This window comes from Pongo abelii, chromosome 3, assembly GCF_028885655.2.
Source record: "Pongo abelii isolate AG06213 chromosome 3, NHGRI_mPonAbe1-v2.0_pri, whole genome shotgun sequence".
Taxonomy (NCBI): Eukaryota; Metazoa; Chordata; class Mammalia; order Primates; family Hominidae; genus Pongo; species Pongo abelii.
Window position 1 is genome coordinate 162260778 of NC_071988.2, and position 20511 is coordinate 162281288.

The 20511-nt window shown below is 39.0% G+C and overlaps 1 protein-coding gene across 3 annotated transcripts in view; it reads right to left on the reverse strand.

The window, feature by feature from the left end:
• LOC134761304 (uncharacterized) overlaps nucleotides 1–20511 on the reverse strand; it is a 100730-nt gene that overhangs the window by 50002 nt on the left and 30217 nt on the right. For 2 of the 3 annotated variants that reach the window (XR_010139795.1, XR_010139791.1), the window contains exon 3: nucleotides 1595–1662. The exons of the other annotated variant lie outside the window; for it this stretch is intronic. The gene's annotated coding sequence lies outside the window, so the exon portion shown is untranslated. Of the gene's footprint in view, nucleotides 1–1594; nucleotides 1663–20511 lie in introns of those variants that run through there. 3 annotated transcript variants of the gene reach the window in all.

Here is a 20511-nt window from a genome sequence, read left to right on the forward strand (position 1 = left end):
AGCATATTAAAGTATATTTACTGAAATTGAATCCATAATTTAAATGACATATAATTTAAATACACTTGTAAAAACAAAAAGATAAATTCATTTAAAACAGAATATAATTAAGGGAAAATTTTAATTAAAAAAACACTAATAGCGAAACTTTTTTTTCCTAATTTTTATTTTATTGTAAGAGCGCTTAATGTGAGATCTACCGTCTGAACAAATTTGTAAGTGTACAGTACCATATTGTTAACTACAGGCACAATTTTATGCAGCCGTTCTCTAGAACTTATTCATCTTGCATAACTATATACCTATGGAATAGCAATTCCCCACCATTTCTCTTCCCCTCAGCCCCAGTACCATTCTACTCTCTGATTCCATGAGTTTGACTATTTTAGACACCCCATGGGCCAGACATGATGGCTCACACCTGTAATCCCAGCACTTTGAGAGGCCGAGGTGGCTGGATTGCTTGAGCCCAGGAGTTCAAGACCAGCCTGGGCAACATGACAAAACCCTGTCTCAAAAATAAAATAAATAAAATAAAAAACAGGAAATCTTGCAATATGCAACAACACGGATGAATCTTGAAGACATCATACAAAGTGATTATTTCACTTGGTATGTGTGTATGTTTAGGCATATATACATGTAAGAAATCTAGAATTTCCTAATATTTCCTTTTTACATCTTGATTACATCTTTGATTTTCATCTTTAAAATGAACATGTAGAGGTAAAAACACAATATGCATATTAATCAGATTGTGTATTTTAATGCCTATGTGTTATAGAAGCTGCCATTGTGGTGAGAGTGTGGGCTTGGGACCTGCACTGCCTGGGCATGGATCCCAGCTCTGCCACTTCCTGGCTGTGGGTCATGAGCAAGCCATTTTGTCCTCACGTTTCTGTTTCCTTATAGAGTTGTTGTGAGGATAATGAGATGATAGAGGTAAAACACTGAGAATAGTTCTGAACAAACAGTAGTCACTCAATAAATACTAGCTATTACTATTAGCTATATATAATGAAAATAAAGTTTTACCATCACATTCTCGTTTTGTAGCTAATGGGTTGAATTAATCCAACTTGCACTAATTTGTCAAAAATATCCAAATAGTTTCACATAAAATTACTCCTAAAGAAAGAGAACCTTTTATACCAAAGAGGAATGCTTGCACCTTCTTTAGAGATGCCAGTTTCTCTCCGGGAATCTCCTGATTACATACACTCCAGATGTCATAATTGGTACTGAGAGCTCTTAGAGATATTTTCCTGGTTATTATTCATAAAAAGCTCTGAGAAAGCCCATAGCAAACACTGGCTTCCAATGTTCTTCATTACTGATATTGATATTTTGAGATCATGACAAAGGGAGTGTGAGAATAATGATTAATTTACTAATTTTCCTCATTTTATGCTTTCTTCAGCTCTGTAACCCTAATACCGATTAGCATGCACACACATAAACATACACACACATTTTTATCTCACTGCTCACTTAAAAAATGAGATTTATTATATATTCATATTGACCTCCATGTTTATGCTTTTGAGTCCTGTTTTAGGGAAGATTGTTTTAATAATAAAGATGTGCATTCTTACCTTAACCTCCTTTGATGCAGGTGTATTCTGGCCCTCTTGATTCTGTGATACATGGTACACTAGTCTTCTGTTGAATTTGAATTGTAAAGTAGTTACAATTTAAGATACTTATAAATAATGTATTTATTCATACTATGTAGAGACAGGGACACCATGGATAATTTTTTCTCTGAATTGTATTTTTTAATCTTATTTTAAAGTTGGTATAAAATTCACATAATATAAACTTAGCCATTATAAAGTACACAATTCAGTGGCATTTAGTGATATTCCCAAAGTGATGCAACCACCACCTTTCACTAATTTCAAAACTTTTCATCACCCCAGAAACACACCCCATAGCCATTAAGTAATCACTGCCCATTCTCCTCTTCTCTCATCCCCTGACAACCATCGACCTGCTTTCTGTCTCTATGGACTTGCCTTTTCTGGATATATCATGTAAAAGGGATCATAAAATATGTGGCCTTTTGTGCCTGGCTTCCTTTATTTAGCATACTGTTTTTGAGGTTTATCTAAGTTTTAGCATGTATCAGTACTTTGTTCTAATTTACTGCTGAATGATATTCCATTGAATGTATGTATCACAATTTATTTATCCATTTCTCCATTGATGGGCATTTGGGTTTTTTCTACTTTTTGGCTACTATAAATAATGCTGCTATAAATATTCATGCACAAGTTTCTGTGTGGACATGTGTTCTCATTTCTCTTGGGCATATATGTATGAGTGCAATTGCTAGGTCATATGATAACTCTATGTTTAACTTTTTGAGGAACTGCCAAATTATTTTCCACAGTGGCCACATCATTTTACATTCCCACCAGCAATATACAAATGTTTCTATTTCTCCATATCTTCACTAATGCTTAATTCCTATTTTGTTTTGTTTTTGTTTTAAATTAAAGCCATCCTAGTGGGTATAACGTGGTAGCTTATTGTGGTTTTGATTTGCATTTTCTTCATTACCAAAGATGTTGAATATCCTTTCATGTGCTTATTGACCATTTGTGTATCTTCTTTGGGGAAATGTCTATTTAAATTCCTTGTGCAGTTTTAAAAATTGTGTTGTTTGTCATTTGGTTATTGAGTTGTGAGAGTTGTTTATATATGCTGAATATTAAACCCTTAGCAGATATGTGATTTGCAAATATTTTTTCCCATTCTGTACATTGGCTTTTCACGTTCTTGATAATGTCTTTTGATGCACAAAAGTTTTTAATTTTTATGAAGTCCAATTTATCTATTTCTTCTTTTGTTGCTTGTGCTTTTAGTGTCAATCTAAGAATCCTGTGGCAAATCCAAGTTGATTCACAAATTCATAAGGAACTGCAAGGGACTCTAAATACAATGAGCAATACTGAAAAAGAAAAATAAAGTTGGAGTACTCACACTTCCCTAAATTCAAAATTTACCACAAAGCTACAGTAATCAAAACAGTGTGGTAATGGCATAAAAGTAGATATATAGCCCAATGGACTAGAAATGAGATTCCAGAAATAAACCCAAACATCTATGGCCAATTGAATTACAACAAGAATACTAAGACAGTTAAATGTAGAGAGAAGAATCAAATAGACACAATAAAAAATGATAAAGGGGATATCACCACCGATCCCACAGAAATACAAACTACCATCAGAGAATACTATAAACACCTCTATGCAAATAAACTAGAAAATCTGGAAGAAATGGATAAATTCCTCGACACATACACCCTCCCAAGACTAAACCAGGAAGAAGTAGAATCTCTGAATAGACCAATAACAGGCTCTGAAATTGAGACAAATAATTAATAGCTTGCCAACCAAAAAAAGTCCAGGACCAGACGGATTCACAGCTGAATTCTACCAGAGGTACAAGGAGGAGCTGATACAATTCTGTCTGAAACTATCCCAATCAATAGAAAAAGAGGGAATCCTCCCTAACTTATTTTATGAGGCCAGCATCATCCTCATACCAAAGCCTGGCAGAGACACAACAAAAGAAGAGAATTTTAGACCAATATCCCTGATGAACATCGATGCAAAAATCCTCAGTAAAATACTGGCAAACCGAATCCAGCAGCACATCAAAAAGCTTATCCACCATGATCAAGTGGGCTTCATCCCTGGGATGCAAGACTGGTTCAACATATGCAAATCAATAAATGTAATCCAGCATATAAACAGAACCAAAGACAAAAACCACATGATTATCTCAATAGATGCAGAAACGGCCTTTGACAAAATTCAACAACCCTCCATGCTAAAAACTCTCAATAAATTAGGTATTGGTGGGATGTATCTCAAAATAATAAGAGCTATTTATGACAAACCCACAGCCAACATCATACTGAATGGGCAAAAAGTGTAAGCATTCCCTTTGAAACCTGGCACAAGAAAGGGATGCCGTCTCTCACCACTCCTATTCAACATAGTGTTGGAAGTTCTGGCCAGGGCAAACAGGCAGGAGAAGGAAATAAAGGGTATTCAATTAGGAAAAGAGGAAGTCAAATTGTCTCTGTTTGCAGATGACATGATTGTATATCTAGAAAACCCCATCGTCTCAGCCCAAAATCTCCTTAAGCTGATAAGCAACTTCAGCAAAGTCTCAGGATACAAAATCAATGTGCAAAAATCACAAGCATTCCTATACACCAATAACAGACAAACAGAGAGCTAAATCATGAGTGAAATCCCATTCACAATTGCTCCAAAGACAATCAAATAACTAGGAATCCAACTTTACAAGGGATGTGAAGGACGTCTTCAAGGAGAACTATAAGCCACTGCTCAATGAAATAAAAGAGGATACAAACAAATGGAAGAACATTCCATGCTCATGGGTAGGAAGAATCAATAACGTGAAAATGGCCAAACTGCCCAAGGTAATTTATAGATTCAATGCCATCCCCATCAAGCTACCAATGACTTTCTTCACAGAACTGGAAAAAACTACTTTAAAGTTCATATGGAACCAAAAAAGAGCCCGCATTGCCAAGTCAATCCTAAGCCAAAAGAACAAAGCTGGAGGCATCACGCTACCTGACTTCAAACTATACTACAAAGCCACAGTAACCAAAACAGCATGGTACTGGTACCAAAACAGAGATATAGACCAATGGAACAGTACAGAGCCCTCAGAGTTAATGCCACATATCTACAACCATCTGATCTTTGACAAACCTGACAAAAACAAGAAATGGGGAAAGGATTCCCTATTTAATAAATGGTGCTGGGAAAACTGGCTAGCCGTATGTAGAAAGCTGAAACTGGATCCCTTCCTTACACCTTATACAAAAATTAATTCAAGATGGATTAAAGACTTAAATGTTAGACCTGAAACCATAAAAACCCTAGAAGAAAACCTAGGCAATACACATAGGCATGGGCAAGGACTTCATGACTAAAATACCAAAAGCAATGGCAACAAAAGCCAAAATTGACAAATGGGATCTAATTAAACTAAAGAGCTTCTGCACAGCAAAAGAAACTACCATCAGAGTGAACAGGCAACCTACAGAATGGGAGAAAATTTTCGCAATCTACTCATCTGACAAAGGGCTAATATCCAGAATCTACAATGAACTCAAACAAATTTACAAGAAAAAAAAAAACCATCAACAAGTGGGCAAAGAATATGAACAGACACTTCTTGAAAGAAGACATTTATGCAGCCAAAGGACACATGAAAAAATGCTCATCATCACTGGCCATCAGAGAAATGCAAATGAAAACCACAATGAGATACCATCTCACACCAGTTAGAATGGCGATCATTCAAAAGTCAGGAAACAACAGATGCTGGAGAGGATGTGGAGAAATAGGAACAATTTTACACTGTTGGTGGGACTGTAAACTAGTTCATCCATTGTGGGAAACAGTGTGGCGATTCCTCAGGGATCTAGAACTAGAAATACCATTTGACCCAGCCATCCCATTACTGGGTATATACCCAAAGGATTATAAATCATGCTGCTATAAAGACACATGCACACGTATGTTTATTGCAGCACTATTCACAATGGCAAAGGCTTGGAACCAACCCAAAAGTCCAACAATGATAGACTGGATTAAGAAAATGTGGCACATATACACCATGGAATACTAGGCAGCCATAAAAAATGATGAGTTCATGTCCTTTGTAGGGACATGGGTGAAGCTGGAAACCATCATTCTCAGCAAACTATCGCAAGGACAAAAAACCAAACACCGCATGTTCTCACTCATAGGTGGGAATTGAACAATGAGAACACATGGACACAGGAAGGGGAACATCACACACCGGGGCCTGTTGTGGGGTGGGGGGGAGGGGGGAGGGATAGCATTAGAAGATATAACTAATGTTAAATGACGAGTTAATGGGTTCAACACACCAACATGGCACATGTTATATACATGTTGTATATATATGTAACAAACCTGCACGTGGTGCACATGTACCCTAAAACTTAAAGTATAATTAAAAAAAAAAAAGAAAATAAAATGTGGTAAAAATACAAATTTTCTTCAACAAATAGATTTTGGGCAACTGGATATCCAAATGTAAAAGAATGAAGGTGCATCCCTACCTCTCACTCCATATATAAAAATTAATGCAAAAGAAATCAATAGCCTAAGTATAGGAGCTAAAACTATACAACTAATAGAAGAAAACAAAAGGGAAAATATTCACCATGGATAGTTTAAATCCACAGATAATTCTCTACCTCAGTTAAAAGTAAGACTCTTTTCCATTATAACTTTTGCTCAGTGAATATGGGGATGATAGCAATGCTGACTAACTTTTTTTTTTTTTTTTTTTTTAGATGGATAGTCTCGCTCTGTTGCTCAGGCTGGAGTGCAGTGGCGAGATCTCAGCTCACTGCAACCTCCACCTCCCAGGTTCAAGCAATTCTCCTGCCTTAGCCTCCCGAGTAGCTGGGATTACAGGCGTGCGCCACTATGCCTGGCTAATTTTTTGTATTTTTTTTTTAGTAGAGACAGGGTTTCACCATGCTGGCCAGGCTGGTCTCGAACTCCTGACCTTGTGATCCATCCGCCTCAGCCTCCCAAAGTGCTGGGATTACAGGTGTGAGCCCAGCCGAGTTTTCTTTCTTTTCATTCCCCCATCCATTAGGATAGACATTTCATAAGAAATATCCTTGAAGAATATCAGAAAGAAGGCAAAGAATCAAGTGCTTAGTCAATCCTAACAAAACATAAAGTTGGTTGTAAATAATAAAAATAAAACCAAGTATATGCATTAAACCAAATACACCCTTTGGTTTATAAATTCTTTTATTAAGTCAATTAACTCTTCTCTTGCATCCCCTCCCTCACTTGATAATTTTATTATGAGTAGATAATAACAATGGTTAAGAGCACAGACCCTACAGCCAGAGGGCAGGAAGTCCAATCTTAGCTCCACCACTTGCTTAGCTGCATGACATTTTGTCACTTTTTAAACTCTCTACATGCCTCAGCTCCCTCATCTTTAAAATGGGAATAATATTAGGGCCTACCCATAGGACTGTTGCCTAGCACATAGTAGGCATTTTAAAAGTGTGTGCCATTATTTCTAGGACTGACAGAAAATGGATCAGCCAAGAGAGGAATTTTTATGCTTCCTAAAATACTGGTCCATGATTATATATAGAGTTGCTAGAAAAATCATCTCATGTGGTTGCCATGAGCCTGTGCCCTGTAGACCTCCAACTACAGGGAGTGTAACTAATCAAGGACCTCAGCTACTATGCTCTGAAATCCATAACTACATTTGCACGGAGGTCTCACTTTCTGCCAGCTGCTCCTAGCCAGTAACTAAGTGCTGTGTGAAAACTAAGGGAGGCCATTTCTGGGAGACGTGGGACTCCTCTTACGGTCAACTTTGGCTCAAGTATTCTTTGACATCCTTGTCAAAATTTCTTTATTCTGATGATCAAGCTGGACCTTCCATTCCACTTTGTCTTCACTTCACTTTGTCAGACTTGCATCATGGGCTAATGTCCCTCTAACCTTTCTGCCTCCCTCCCTATTTTATCTCATCCTTTTAATCCCATCTTGGTGTCTGATTCTTAGAGGACTTGAACTAACACAATGTGGCATTCAAACCACTCTTAGATATGACATCCTATTTTCCACCATATCTCCCACCTCTTATTTACCTGTATCCATACTCTTGGTTTCTGCATGTACCCAATGCCTTCCTGTCTCTGAGCTTTTGCCCATACTCCTTCACTGAGAAAGCACTCACTACCTGACCAATTTTGCCTGTTGAATCCCACTTTTCATTGATCGTGCATCTCAAATGTCCCCTTCTCTAAGCCTTTCAGGGTCCTGTCAGCTGCATATATTTTTTTCCCTTCTGTAAACCTCCAGGATTCTTGTTTTTGAACACTTTTATAAGCTTATTAATAGCAAATAAATAAACCTTTTATTTTGAACTTCCAAAGTGCTCAGCTTGTATAGAATAGGCACTCAATATTTGCAGAATATAATTGAAAAATTGGGGGAATTCTATTCTAGTGAATTTAATTTTTAACATTCAGGATTTCCAACAGCTCACATCCATTCCGCTTGATATAGTAACAATGAACTCGCTTGAATAAAAAAAAATTATATGTATCAAAGCACTTAGTGCAGAATGTAGCACGTAGTAACAATTTTAATATCTGCTTAAAATGCTTCATCAAATTTGGCTATTTTTTTCCCCAAAGGAGTGATTATTTGAAATTCTAAAATAGTTTTGCTTTGTGTCTGTATACAAATGTGAACTAGGGCACCTGGATAAATAGCTGTAAAGAAATACTTCCTCCTCAAACAAAGGGTCCCTGCCTAAGGGCTAGTAAAGCCAACATCTCTCCTTTTGGGCTCAACTCCAGAAACAGAAAAGGGAGACTCTGTTGTTTCAATAAACTTTTACAGGATGAGGTGTCTGAACAGTAATATGAGAGAGTATTGATGAGCTCAATATATAGAGAATCTTATTTCTTCATATATGCCATATAGAGAATCTTATTTCTTCATACATGTACCAGGCAGTTTCCATTTAATCCTCACAACAGACTTATCCTTATATTACAGATAGAACATTGAGGCTCTGAGGGGTTGTGCCTTACCCCCAGGTCATGCTCTGGTCATTGATAAATCCTTGAGAAGTTTACCGTGGATATCCAAAAGATATGTTAATCATATAAAGTCAATTTCTTCCCCCAACCTTATCCTTACGCTTTTTGGGCAATTTCCTTGTGCAATTCAGCCTAAGGAAACTTGAAGGCAGGGTTTGGCATCTAGCCAGGGTACAGTAGCCGTGCCACCACAGCAGCCTCCGGTCAAGGGTTGTAAGTCTTTAACTTGGATCTCCTACCACTTCCGGTTAAGAATACAACACTCAGATAAGAACTTCTCAGGTGGAAAGCAGGAAGAGAGTGGCTAGTGCAAGGATCAGGTAGCACCTGCTTGGACGTTCACTGATTAATGATTTAACAAGGGCGGTCACATGGGACAACTGCTGCTTTTCTCTGCCCTCATTTTTCTTACTAACAGGTCTGAAAATTGAACAAGATGGACGGGTCCAGGAAAGAGGAGGAGGAAGACAGCACATTCACCAACATTTCTCTTGCAGATGACATAGGTAAGGAAGAAATGGATAAATTCTCAAACATACAATTCAACAACAGCTCAGTTTTTAAAAAATATAACTTTTATTGTTTTCAGTATAATGATAAATCATACTCATTGTAGAAAACTTGAAAAATATAGTTACAAAAACAGGTTTTAATTAAGAGCTGTTTTTCTTTTTTCTTTTAAATTAAGTGATAATTTTAAAGTTCCTGTCATTATATAACATGTACTTTTTAAAATAAATAAAAACATAAAATATTTATTTCTTAAAAGTTCAGGAAACATGACCTCAAAGTTGCTATGAAAACAACCTATAATATCACCATATTTTGTTCAATTATAGTCAGTTTATTTTCTATCTTGTAAAATAATTGTATCATTCCTGAAAAATGAACTAGACTATGCTACAATTAGCTTTAAGGATTATTGCAGAAAATGTCTGATTTTTAAGGCTAAAGTTTGCTGAATTCAACATGAGAGAAGGAACCAAGTGGGAGAGCAGTTCTAAAATGCTGATGGAAAGGATAACCATGGTTCATTCAACATCTTGGAAAAAATAGACAGTGCTGAATTGCACAATGTTAACTGGAAACACGTCAAACCTATAAGCACCCAAGTCCTTGGGTGTGTGTGTGTGGGTGGGGGGGGGGGGGTGTGTGTGTGTGGTGGTTGTTGTTTTCTATCCAAGTTCCTTTAGCACAATCATAGTATGAAGCCAGCAAGACTGCAGCTAAGCAATGGGGGTTACTAATTTTGATTAACAGAGAGCAAGAGCATGAATATTTAACATCAATTGCTCTTTCATACTGCCACGCTTCTCCACTTTCTCCCTAAATGCTTAGATTCAAAAAGCGTCTTTCTAAAGTGCAGCCAGACAATTAACACAAACCACCAGCCAGACCTAAGCTTCCCTCCTGGCACTGCATAAACATGCTGGGGTTTTTGGAAATCAAAGAGGGGTATTTTCAGTCTTTATAAGGGGAGGAAAGGTACGAGGTACTGGGCTGTTGAAGAAATGGGATACCACTGTCCTTAACATGCTCCCACCAGGGTGTTTTAGAAAGCAGACAGCTGCAGAAGGCAGTGAAGGAAACAAAGACAGGGGAAACCCATGTTTCTTAGCTTCGGGAGGCGAGATGAGCATGCGCATGGGGAGCCCTATATGCTGTGGGAGGATGCAGTTCGTATAGAAAGCTTGCTTGCTTAGAATGTGACTCAGCCCAGAATTTTTTCTGCATGGGCTGAGCCTGAAAGTGGGGACTGTTGGTGGTACCAGGCCTTTCTACAGCGACTATCTGACGCACCTCATCACACCCCTTGAAATCTCCCCTCCATGTCTCATCTTCTGCCACTTTCACACTTCCAGTGGAGGAAAGAGCAAGAGGGCAGGGAATTTAAGTTCAGGTGTCCAGTCCATTGTTGGCACTGGTTTTGAGAGGAGCTGCATAGGAGCCGCTTGCTAATGGAGCCTGGGCGTGTGGGCATGGGCGCTGAAGGACCAGGAAAGAGTGAGCAACGCTCTCTGGTTGGTAGTGAGAGCGCCGGCAACCACACGAGAGGACTAACGTCTCCTTGCTCCCAAATGCTGCCTCCTTCTCCTTTGTTAGACTGAGTCACAAAATCTCAGTGCACAAAAGGCCTTTGGAGCTGGTGCAGCATAATAACCAGTGGTGGACTCAGGAACTAGTATTAATTTCTGCTGTTTCCATATTTCAAAATGGTAAATGGAAATTGTTCATATATTTGTGATGAAAATGTGCCAGTTAACAAAAACACCATGTTTCTTCGGCTTTTGGAGACAATTTTATTCATTTGACATGGTAACACTGGTTCATCCTTGTTAATAAAACGTTCTTGGGCTTTGATAACTAAAAATAGGAAAACAAATTATTATAAAAAAAATGGAGCTTGTTTAGCAGACATCATTCATTCAAATTGTGGAATCCTTGCAAAAGCAAAGCATTAAAAAGGTATGCTTATATTAAAAGAAAGTTTCGTTCAATTTCTTACTTTTCTTTTTATAACATACATATATGCATACATATGTATACACATACATGTGTACATATACATATATATATGTAAGGGAGGCCCAGAGAGTCTAAGTGCCTTGCCCAAGAGCACAGAGCCAATTAGAGGCAGAGCCAGACTACCTAGAAAGGAAGCATTTCTCAAACTCCTATGTTCAATAAATTCATAGAGTCAATATTAAATGCAATAGTTTCAATACATTTACTGGATTCCAGATACAATTCTACGTCCTTTTAACATCTTATTTAATCTTTACAACATCATCATGATATTATGGTCCTACATTACAGATGATAAAACTGTAGCTCATATTTTTTTAGTAACTTGCTCAAGGCCTCTCCAGGAAGTGATAGAGCCGAAGTCCCAATCCAAGTCTCCTATGGTTGTGGGCATTCCATCTGAGCACCCTTCTCATCTTACAGTTTCTGCATGGATATTGAGTGGTGGTGGCGGTGTTTGTTCATGCTGGGCTTTTTGGTAGATTGTTGGAGCTGGATACCAGAGAAAGCCTTGCACCTTTTAGTGAACTCTAAAAACTGTAAGGATTATAGGCCCTAATGGGTTGGCCTTGGTGATTGTCCAGAAAGACATCGGCTACTGGATGCCAGCTGAGTGCGGTATTGGAAGCTGCTGGATACAGAGGCTCTTACACAAGGACTACTCGTTTCTAATTCTGAATAGAAAGGCCTCGAGTCCCTGGCACTGATTCCTGTGTGACTGGTCAGACCTATCAGTCTCCTTTTATCCCCATCGCCTCCCCCTTATACTGCTTCTTTTCTTATTCAGAGGAAGGTGAGAGAAAGGAGAAGGAAGTTTTTACTAACTCTTGAGAAAGTTTGTTTGAGGAAAAGATTGAAGGCATTAGTCAAACTTTCATTTAGTTTGAATTTTATTTATTTAAGTAATTCTACTTCCTGGTAGTATGGAGCAGTGAGAACGGGCAATGCCAGTAGTTACTCAAGTCACAAACCAGTTGTGCTTCATAAATTTACTTGTACGTGAGTTGTATGGATTTCAGAACAAATGTCCCCAAAGAAACATTACAAATGATAGGATTCCAGACCTGTCCATGCTGTCTAACCACATGGCTCCCAAACTGTGTGCCAAGATGCTCCAGGGCACTGCAGCAAACTCACAGGGGTTCCATGAGGGCATCTCAACCTCTCTCAGACACTGAAAGGACTACTGGCTGGTGGTCATTCATTGTTTCACACTAGATTGAACTATGTATCTTTCAATGACATCATCTCTTTCAATCCTGGGTTTTCTGCAATTGCTGTGATAAAAAGCAAGCTCTGCATGAAAGTCAATTGTAGAACAGATAATGAGGGTGGCAGTTTGAGAAGGCTGGAGAAGTTATGCAGTGCCCAACAGGTGCACACATCCCATAAGTAAGTGTGTTCCTTTAAGAATGAAATAAAAATATATTTTCTTTCAATTTAGGTACAGTAATTTTTTTTAATGGCTACTAGGTTTTTTGGACATAACAATGTTAATAAGATGCTTGGATCTAAACACTTAATATATGGAACTGTTTGGTGTTTATCTTGGCTTTGGAGCACTGTGAAAAAATTACTGAGACACTAAGGGCACCATAAACCAAGATAGTTTAGGAATCTCTGGTCTCAACTGTACTGTAGCTGAACTGGCCCCACTTCTGGGACCTTAGAGATGGGAGCCATACAGTGCAGGACAAAAGACATTAGACGGCATTGATCTCTGCTTCCTATGCTTCTGCTCCCCTGGCTTTGATGCCACCGCATGGCTCAGGTTCCTCTTCAGCCTCTTTCATCTTTCATCTCAGGCTCTTTTGGGAACCTGTGTCCTCCAGCATTTCCCCAAGACTCTGTCCTTGGCTACTGTTCTCTCTCTGGACACACGCTCTGGATGATCCTATCTACTCCTAGTTCCATTCTCACTGCCCGTTGCTATATCCCAGCGACTCCAAAACAGAAATCGCAAATTCAAACACCTTCAGGGCCAGGCAATGTGTATGTGGGAAAGAGGCAATGGTATATCATAATTTTTTTCACTACTTTTCTAAAACAAGCTATTGACATTTCAATTCTGTTTTTAGTTTATCAAGTTTTTCATCACGCATCTTTTACATATACCAGACATTGCTCTTACTATGGTTTATTTCACAATGGCATCTCAAGGTTAATTCTTTCAAGGACATGCTTTGTTTGCATGTTAAATTTATGGGAACATTCTTCATTTCTCACCATTTTCCTTAGGAGACACAGTCCTCTTGGACTAGATTTCATTTTCTGCTTTTTTTTCTTATTTACTAAATACAAATAAAAATTGTATATGTTTATGGTTTATGGTGTACATTATATATATAATGTAGTGGAATGGCTACATATACATATACATATATGTAATGGAATGGCTAAATCAAGCTAATGAACATATAATTTACCTCACATAGCTATTTTTTTAGTGGTGAGAACACTTAAAATCTACTCTCTTTGAAATATTTAAGTATACAATATATTGTTTTTAACTATAGTTGCCGTGATGTACAAAAGATCTCTTAAATTTATTCATCTTGTCAAATTGAAATTTTGTATCCTTTGGCCAACATCTCTGCAATATCCTCACCTTCCAACCTCTGATAATCATCATTGTACTGTCTGCTTCTATGAGTTCCACTTTTTTAGATTCCACATAGAAGTGAGGTCACATAGTATTTGTCTTTCCATGCCTGGCTAACATAATGTCTTCCAGGTTCATCCATGTTGTTACAAATGGCAAGATTTCCTTCTTTTTTAAGGCTGAATTCTTCCACTATATGTATGTATATGTGTGTGTGTGTGTGTATATCCATATGTATGTATCTATATGTGTGTATATGTACATATATATACACACACACACATCACATTTTCTTTATTCATCTGTCGACAGGCATTTAGGTTGTTTCCATATCTTGGCTATTGTGAATTATGATGCAATGAATACCAGCATGCAGATATATTTTCAATATTCTGATTTCAAGTCCTTTGGATATTACCAGTAGTGGCAGTGCTGGATCATATGGTAGTTCTAGTTTTAATGTTTTGAGGAACCTCCACACTCTTCTATAGTAGCTGTACTAATGTACATTCCCACTAACAGTGTGCAAAGATTCCCTTTTCTCCACATCCTGGTCAACTCTTGTTATCTTTCATCTTTTTGATAATAGCCATCCTAACAGTTGGGAGATGGTATCTCATGGTGGTTTTAATTTGCATTTCTCTGATGATTAGTGGTATTGAGCTCATTTTCATATACCCACTGGCCATTTGTATGTCTTCTTTTGAGAAACATCTATTTAGGCTCATTATCCATTTTTAAATTGGGATATTTGTTTTCTTGCATTTTCCACTTTTGACTGAAGTAAGGAAACAACATAGTTTACTTTCCTCTTAACTCTGCAGTAAGAAAACAACAGAGCAATTGTGATGATAGAATGACAACCAACACTGAGCCTTGGGTCCAGCCAGGAGAGTTGAGGGTTGAGGCTCCCTGGAGAGCATGTGCCCGGCTCAAAAGGCAGAGCTGCTTTCTGCTTCTGGTTCACTATTGTCATGGAGGGACAGAAATGCAAATAAGTGGAAACTTTAAGAGACACTGGATATTTCAATTTTTTGTACAATTTCCTGGTTTTTCCATGTTTTTCACCTAATCCTAATTTTAAAAACAATAGCATAGAGATCCAAACAAAGCACATCTGCAGGACCGATGTGACTGCAGAGGAAACTATTCTCAGACTTCTGTTCTCAAATCTTGTCTTCACCTCTCTTCTGAGTTTCTGATTCATAATCCAATTGCTTGCCTAGATATCTCCCAGGTGTCAAATAAACTTATCTTCTCCCCCCAATCTATTCTCACTCCTATATTCATAATTTTAATTAATGGCCCCACCATCCACCCAGTTACAAAGGCTGGAAATCCATATGTCATTCCTTCTTTCTCACAATCTGATCAATCACCAATTCTTGTTGACTTGACCTTGGAAATGTTTCTCAAATAAATCTGACCTTCTCCATCCCTGCCACCACCTCCCTCACCACGTCCTTGTTATCCCCAACACAAACCACAGCACCTGCCTCCCAGTGGTTTATCTTATTTCAAATTTTATCCCTTCAAATCTATCCTCCACAGTGGCCACATCATTACCTCTGCCTGTAGAGAACAATCAATGCCTCGCAGCCCCTGAAGGATGAAGTCCGAGTCACTTAGCATAGCATTGAAGGTCTCCCTTTTCCTGGCTGTCCCTGTCTTTTCAGTGTCATTTCCTGCCACACCATTTGAGCTCAGTAGGAGACACTTAATGTTCCCTCCACACAGTGCCTAGTTCATGCCTCTGGATGCTGTGCTGCTTCTCACTTTGGAATAACACTACCCACCTTTCTTTTTGTCTGGTCAATTCCTACTCATCCGTTCAGACCCCATTCAGGCAATGCCACCTCCAGGAAGCTTTCCCTGATCTTCCCAGGCTGTGTTAGATTTCCTTTCTCCTTTCTGAGAACCCCTAACTTATCTCTATCTGCATTTTTTTTCATAGTATATGAACAGACTATTCAACAGACTGCGAGCTTCTAAAACACAGCCTGGGTTTTCAAATATCTGTATTCCCAGCATCCAGCACAAGTTGAATGGCTTAACATCTTTTGATTAAAGAATTCCGATGGAATTTGTGTGTGTTGGGATAAGTGCCAGTTTAAGCAGGCCATCCCCTAGCTGAAAGTTGACTCCTAGGGTTGGTTTTCCTAAATTGTCTCTACTTTTTAGACACTTCTTTTCTATTGTCTCTTTTCTATTGTCTCTTCTTTCTATCCACACTTCTGGGTAAGTTTAGTTCTGTTTTCAGAACACTTTTATTGAGCACCTACTGTCATATGCCAGGTAGTAGGCAGGACCTGGTTATTTGAAGAATTGGCACAGGGGAGTGTGGCAGAAAGGGCTTGAACTTTGAAGTCAGAAATGCCTGGATTTGAATCTGTTAGACTTTGTGCAAGCTATCTGCCATCCCTGAGCCTCCATTCCCTCAGCTGCAAAATGATCATAAGAATAAGTCTCAGAATTGTTTTGAAGATTAAACGAAATAATAAAGGTGGTGTCTTGAACTAGCCTGGCATAAAGTGAGTACTCAGTACATTTTCCTTCCTCTGCTGCCCACTTCAAGGAGCTCACATAAAAGTTTCCTAAAAGGCTCTGGGATCTGGGCCAGGCACGGTGGCTCACACCTGTAATCCCAGGACTTTGGGAGGCTGAGGCCCGCAGATCGCCTGAGATCAGGAGTTCAAGACCAGCCTGGCCAACATGGAGAAACCCCATCTCTACTAAAAAAAAAAAAAAAAAAAGAATTAGCTGAGCGTGGTGCCAGGTGCCTGTAATTCCAGCTACCCAGGAGGCTGAGGCAGGGGAATCGCTTAAACCTGGGAGGTGGAGGTTGCAGTGAGCCAAGATCATGCCATTGCACTCCAGACTGGGCGACAAGAGCGAGACTTTGTCTTAAAAAAAAAAAAAAAAAAAAAAAAAAAAAGAAGGCTCTGAGATTTGGCCACATCAGTTCTCATGGTAACGACAGTGTCCTGCGGACATGGCACTGCAAACTGGGACTGCCTGTTGACATCCTCCTGATAAGAAAGGGGAGGTGGATATGAAGGAACTCTTTATACAAGAGCACGATTCTTTTCTGATGAATATAATGAAGCCACTCTTTTCCCTCTTCATGCCGGCCCTCGCCGCCTCCCCGTCGATGTCCTTCCCGTCGCTCCTCTCCTTTATGCCTCAGCCTCCGTCCTGACTCTGCTCTCTAAAACCTCTCCTGAATAATATTCAAAGCTGCGTCTGCGTCTGCTTTTGGTGTCGGCCAATTAGCCCTCATTGTAAGGTTGTAATATGCTTCCTAGAGAAGTGGCACAATTGTTGTGTGCTTTTATTCAGTGATGCTTCCTACCACTATATGGAAAATGTAACAATACCCCCTCATGCCCTGCTGAAAGCAGCCCGGGTTTGAAAAGCTTTCAGAAGGCCATCTGCCATCCCCTCAGCCAAGCAGAAGATCAGACACGAGGCCCTGCATTAGTTAGCACTCTAAGTAAAAGGTATCAAGGGTCTGTATTCCTTTTCATCTCATCCTCCATTATAATATGGGCTAAAGAAGGAAATAGACTTGTGGCTCCCCAGCTGAGAGAACACTGAGCCATAGCAGGAGTCTTGTCGGTGAAAAGGGAGCAGGCCTTTCTTTTCTGATATGAATGGGGCCAGTGTTTGCAGCCAGCACCACGCTCCCAAGTGTCTGCCAAGCGGCTATTGCCAGCTTTGCTGGGTTACACTGGGCATCTTGGGAGACAACTGTGCAGATGAGAGTTCCAGAGTGGGGGCATGGTTAAATAAGTACACAAGGATGTGGTGAGTGATGGCTGAGCATGTTCTGGTCAGGACTAGAGAACCCCCTGCCACCAGTGTCATTTCTCTTTACACCCTCCAATGAATTTGGCTATGAATACTAATTTAAAAGATTATTCCCATATCCTTAAGGTTATCGAAAAAGATCATCTCTAGTATGTTGGAAATGTTGTTTTTAGTGAAATCAAACAAGTATGTTAATTGCACCAGCAATGGCAAAAAGTTTCAGCAAATCTTAATTGGCATTTGGGATCCATATAAGTATGGATAATGCCATTGGCAGAGTAAAATATCTGTTGCTGTAAGCTAAGGATAATATGGACAGTGGCATTAGGAATACCTCCCCTGGCCCAGCAAAATGCCTTAGAGACTTAGCATAAGAGATTCAATAAGAAAAAGGAGATTAACTCTGCTTCTCAGCAGCTTCTGGGAGTGGTATGGCTCTAGGGTCACTAATGTATTGCTAGAAATTGTAAGTGCTCTTTCTGCAGAGAAATCTTCAATCAGAAGAAATCCACATAACTGAAACAAATGATCTAGCATAAAGCAAAAACTAGTTTCAGTAAACAAGCTTAAGAAATGGCATGTTAGTGCAGTATCTAATGTTTTCCGTAATCGAGAGTGTTCTCCAATTTTCTCAGCAAAGGATAAGTAGTAATATTTTGACTCTTCCTTTCAAAGACAAAAAAATCCATTGGTTGCCTATATGTTTTTTTCTATGTCATTAGAATAACCACAAAAAAAGGGAGGGGGGCATTAGAATTTTCTCATGTTAAATTTGTACAAAATCCTTCATAGTTATGGTGAATTTTTTCCAGGGAGAAATCCGGAGGAGATCCTGAAAATCAGGGGTGAATTTTATTTACCTGAGCTCATGAGCTAATAAGATGCTGACCTGTCTCAAGTCCGCATTCCTGAAGAGGGGCTGACACAGGGCCTTTCATTTCACAAAGGCTCCAGTTGGATGGTATCAGCTTTGGCCACACTTTCCCTCACAGGCTGCCTGCCTGCTTGACTTGTTCAGAATTTCAGCGTCAAAGCCTGGTTTCCTTAGAGAACTTAAAGATTCTTTTGCCCTTCAAAGATAGTCTGGGTGCAGAGAGAAGGAGGACACGGGCCCCAAAAGAACAGGACAAACCAGATGAATCAGCTTCTGTTGGGCTCCAGGAGCCTGGAAATAAACATTCAAAATGATCCAAAAGCTTTATAAGTGACACTGCTGAAACGATACATCCACCAATCACAGAATCAAAGTTATTGTAAAAGCTGTTCCAGAAAGAGGTGTTTTGCTTTCCTAGATAGGTGTTAGTATTCATTTTCTTTTCTTATTTTATTTTATTTTTTTTGAGACAGAGTCTCACTCTGTCGCCAGGCTGGAGTGCAGTGGCATGATCTTGACTCACTGCAACCTCTGCCTCCCGAGTTCAAGCGATTCTACTGCCTCATCCTCCTGAGTAGCTGGGATTATGGGCGCACACCACCACGCCCGGCTAATTTTTTTGTATTTTTAGTAGAGACAGGGTTTCACCATGTTGGCCAGGATGGTCTCGATCTCTTGACCTCATGATCCACCCGCCTCGGCCTCCCAAAGTGCTGGGATTACAGGCGTGAGCCACAGTGACAGCTTAGTATTCATTTTCAGTCCTCAACATTGGGAACATAAAAGACTCAGTGGTAGCTCACATGAATGGTCTGGAAGAACAGTGAGCCTCTCTTGCCGCCTTTCTGTTACAGTGACCTGGGTCTTCCCTCCACCAGCCTTCTTGGGATGCACACAGTCAACAGCAGGCTCTTTTCAGCCCTTACTCACTTTCTTCCCCATTTAATCATTGTTCCCTTCTTTCTCCATACACGTTTCATTGTCAGCTTAATGACTTTGGCTCAGAGCACTTGACTGCGCACATGCGTGGTTTTCATTGCTGGTAGTGTGACGTTAGTAAAAGTTGTTTGAAAAGCTTGTATTTTAAAACACATTCTTCTTTTCTTATCCCTCTTGAAAATCTTTACTACCTTTTCTTAGCAGACAAAAGGCTCTACTATTGTTTGTTCCTCTATGTGAGTATTTTGCTTTCATCTTCATTTGTGGTTAGGAGGTTAACTTCCTTTATAAAAATGTTTAGAAGATTTTTTTTTTTTAACAATGTTTCTTATCATTCTTTTTTACTTTGGAATTTTAAATGACTTGAGCTTTGTGCTGTTACAGTGTTTCTCATCTGACACAGTGGATTCCTGTCCCTTCTGCTTTGAGCCCTTTGCCATACTGTAAAAATGGAATTTCTGTAATAAAATGTTATAATTTGAGAGGCTCTTCAGTTTACAGTGACTGTTGACCCCTAACCGCTACATTTCTCAGCCAGTGTCTCTCTGTGAAATATTTAGTGATCGTCAACATACAATTGCCCTGGGAGAGCCTATATTTCAAGGAATTTCTCAAAGAACTTTTTTTTGTTTGTTTGTTTTTTTCAGGATATTTTTTACCAACACAAACAGTAACTCCTCTATTTGTCCATTTTGTAGGTCGGGACATTTATGCTTTTTAGGTAACGTGTAATCATTTGACTGTGAAAGGAATTAGACAAATTCATAACTAATTGATTATTTTTAAAAAGCAAACTGCATGTTCTAATGATTATATCCTTAAGGGTTTTTTTTTTTAAACCTTTTTGAGGGAGGAAGATTAATGCAGGAGTTGGAAAAAATGATTAATCAAATGTCATTCTCGTTTTCCTGTAGATTCTCAATTCTGGTGACAATTAGAAAATCAGCTGGTTTCTTTGGAAATCCTAGTTAACTATTTGGATACTTATTTCTATCTAAAAGGCAACCCGTCGTCACTCATCACAAATAAAACTAAGAGTCTCAAATATTTGGATAACCCCACACTTTACTGACT